This window comes from Penaeus monodon, chromosome 39, assembly GCF_015228065.2.
Source record: "Penaeus monodon isolate SGIC_2016 chromosome 39, NSTDA_Pmon_1, whole genome shotgun sequence".
Lineage (NCBI taxonomy): Eukaryota > Metazoa > Arthropoda > Malacostraca > Decapoda > Penaeidae > Penaeus > Penaeus monodon.
Window position 1 is genome coordinate 23,004,799 of NC_051424.1, and position 3,923 is coordinate 23,008,721.

Sequence of the window (3,923 nt, forward strand, 5' to 3'; positions counted from 1 at the left end):
AAGCTGCGCTACTCTGCTTGCCTTTGCCTTTCCTGATCCTTTTTATGCGGCTGAGCGATCTAAAATAATTAATTATTTGATCCTCTCCCTTTTGTGGTTTTCTTGCTCGCCGGGGACCCTCGCCACCGAAATGTGGGCCACTTTTTCCTGCAGCACCATTTCTTCTCACAAGGACATTTTCCAAGTAAATCCGTTTTTCATTTTCCGTTACTTCCCCTCGTCAGCCTTTGTCCATCCTCCGTTTTCTGTAAGGGGATGATGACAGCGAGGGAGGAGAGGCGCGGCGAAGGCTTGGAGGCTCCGATGAGGGAAAAGATGCAAATCTGAAAGGTCTCCCTCCTCATCCCCCTTGTGTCTCGTAGCCCCTAATGACCTCTGTGTCACGAGGCCGTACGGCCGAAGATAGCTTGGCTTTGTGTCACTCCTGACCGTCTGTCAACCACCGACAGTGCCCGAGCGTGAGAAACTGGGGGGCTGCTCGACCCCTCCCCCTCCTACAGTCCCGATGCCTCCCCCTCCTGACCTCCTCGCTGCCTCCTCCTCCCCCTCTCTTCCCCCGGACTCTTGTTCTTGTTCTTGTTCAGCCTTTTCCTCTTCTCCTCCTCTTCTCCTCCTCTCCTCCTCCTCCTCCTCACCCTTCTTCTTCTACTCCTTCGCCATCGTCTGTTTTCGTATCCTTCCTCAACGTCTCCTTCTTTTGTTCTTCTTCGATATCATTATCGTGTATTTTCTTCTCCTTTTTTCTTTTTCTTCTTCCTCTTCCTCATCTCCATTTTCTTCTACTACTTCTTCCTTTATTTCTTATTTTTATTCTACTTTTACTTCTTTCTCATATAATTTTTGTTCTTATTTTAGTATTGTTTTTATTGCTGTCATTTTTCTTCTTTTCGCTCATTATGATCTACCTCTTCATCTTCTTCTACATCTTGTTCATAGCATCATCATTGTTATGATTACTGTTGTAGTTGTTGTCGTTCCTATTAATTATGTTGTTATTAGCGTTCTAAGTCATATTTTCCTCCATTCTTTTGTTATTGTTTTTCTCTGTCTTCCTCTTCCTCTCCCACATTTTTTCTCTCTCCTCCCTTCTTCTTTTCTCCCTCCTCTATTTATTCCAAAGCCTCTTGCTCCTTGCCCGGCCACTAAATCCCGCAGCTCAGCCTTGCACCCATAGACTCTGCTGTGACATTCTTGCTTTCTTTGCGCTGGCATCATCTTCCTAGTTCTCTCCTCCTTCTCTCAACCCTCTCCCCACTTCGCCTCCTCTCTTTTAAGTCGCTTTTTCTCCCCCCCCCCCCATTTCGCCAAGGCCCCGGATCCGCTTGAGTTGCCTCGATTCGCCTCCCTACTGAAGGGATGGTATGCGTTTCATTACATTTCCCCAACTGCTCCAAAACTGACGGAGATGGAGACAGAGAGGAAAAGGAAGCGCGACAAAACGCTTCGCCTCTGAACAATGTCTTGAAAATGTTGTATTGTTATTTTGTTTATTAATAAAGCTGTTAATTTAATTCCAATCCTTCATAAAACCCCCTCTCTCTCTCTCACTCCATCTTCCCTCTTCTCCCTTCCCCTGTCGCACCCCCCCCCCCCCCCCGACCTTCCTCCCGCCCATTTGGGTATGATGGCGACGCTCATAGCATTCCTGAGTATAACCGCCCTAGCCAAGTTCGAATTTCCCATGTCTCTCTCATTACTGCCTTCGGGAAAGAGCAGGAAAAGACCAGAAGGTAGAGTATGAGAGCTAGGAATACAAAGAGAGGGAAGAACGAAGAGACTTCGGCAAACAAAGGAAACAAAAAATAGAAAGAATCATTTTCACGCGAACCTTTGTATTTCTTCTTTGTTCTCCGTCACACGTTCTTTTTCGCTGTTATTTTTTTTTCATTTGCATTTGCCTTTGCATGTATCGACTTGACTTTCCTTTGCGTATTATTGTCGGTTATTTTCATTCCTCTCTTTCCCTTTAAATTCTGTTTGTTTAGCTCCCAATCTATCGTCTGTCTCCTCCCCATCCCTCCCTATGTTTTCCTTTGGCGCTCTGCACTCCGCCCTCCGCCCGCCCCACAACAGCCGCGCACAACTGCCCTGTTTATTTATATTCCCCTTTTTAGCAGCGATCCACAGCCTACTTTTTTCTATTCCAAACAAGAGGTGTCTATATATATGTTGTGTGTGTGTGTGTGTGTGTGTGTGTGTGTGTGTGTGTGTGTGTGTGTCTATATCTATCTATATTTTTTTTCTTTCTCTTTTTTTAAGATCTTAGATGTTTTTCTTCCTTGTCCTCTTACTTTTTTTTAACTGACATGTTCGGTTTAAAATGATATTGGATTTGAAAAATGTATGTCGAAATCTGAAAGCGCCCTTAAAACGATTTATATGACGCAGCTCGGAGAGGCGAGGCAGACAGGCGGCCGGACAGAGCGAGAAAGACGGGAACGACTGCCTCGCCATTCTTCGAGCAAAGGCTTTCCCATCCACACTTTGGGCGTGCGAGCGCGAGAGAGTTGTTTGACATCGCAAGTTATGAGCAGGTGATACAAGACATCGTCCAGAAAGGTCAGCTGACGTAGCCAAGTCCAGCTGAATTTGTTTTCAAAACCTCCTAATGCGTAGATTGACCTGGGGCCGAAAAGTTTGTTTGCGCGCGGGGCAATTAGTACCTCGCGCGACGCTCAGAACTGTCACAAAATGTCAGTCACCCTCATGCTGCACCATTTTCTTCTCATACTACTACGCACTTTCGAAGATCTGCGATTTTAGGATGCACCACTTGTTCTTTAAGTCAGGATGTTATATTATGTTTGCATTTCCTGTAATCATTTCTATTACCATCAATATCATCGTCACTACCTCGTACCATCATTTGCGACTGCTAACGTCAGCACTTGAAGGGAGCAAAGGCAAGATAACAGCACGAGCTAGGAATGTGACAGCAGCGAGGACCGGCCGAGGAGAGGACAAGGGCCGGATGGGCGGCGCGGAGGAGGGCGGCTGCGAAGAGACCAACACTGGAGAGACATATTGGACGTGTCACGAGTCACCAGACGGTTTATTTTGTGAGCGTGTGTTTGTTGGTGTAAAGGGGGAGGGGGAGGAGGGGAAAGGTGAAGAGGCGAGTCGGGAGCAGGAAAACAAAGTAAGGATGGGGAAAAAAGGAGAGAAACAGCACGAAAGAGAAGCCGTCAGCACACATCCAAGAAAAAAGTGGATAGAAAGAGAAGAGGGGAGGAAGGCGATGCACGCACACCTGCCGTAAACCACGTGGTGGCCTAATGTGCTTCGTGGCACATTTCGGGAGGAAGAGGTCAGGGGAGGAGGGCGGGCCAACGTCGCCTCGCTTCCCTCCGGCTTCTCTTCATTGTTGGGGATGTTAGTCTTTCTTCTTCAATTTGGAAATCTTTTATGTTGGAATTATACCTTGCAATCATTAGCTCCATCATCCCGTGTTGCCGCTTTGGATACCATTGGATAGCTCTCTCCGTTCGAGCGTAACAAGGCGAAAGCAAATACAAAGGAAGAAGAAAAGCGTGTGTAAGTCTGAACAAGTGTAGCGCTTATAGCAATGGCACAGCGGCCGGGGCGCCGTGCGGGGCAAACTACAAGGGTCTTCCCCTTGCGCGCCCTGCTTCCGAGGGCGCGGCGGCTGTGATGCGTGTAGGATGGAGCGGAAACCGACGTCTGCGCAGGCAGTTATTGCAGCGTTCCTTCTGCGTTCCTTCCTTCCTTCAGTGTTCTGACCGTTGTCAGCGCCTGCCTCCCTCCCTCCTACGAATGCGCCTAGTCCTTTCCTCATTGCCCGGACCTGCGTCCCTCCTTGTCTCCCTCACACTTCTCAATCTCGCACAGTGTGTTCCCTCTCATGTTGACGGGCTGATGAGTCTAGGAGCCGAGATTAGGACAAGTATGTGGCGGAGCTTAAG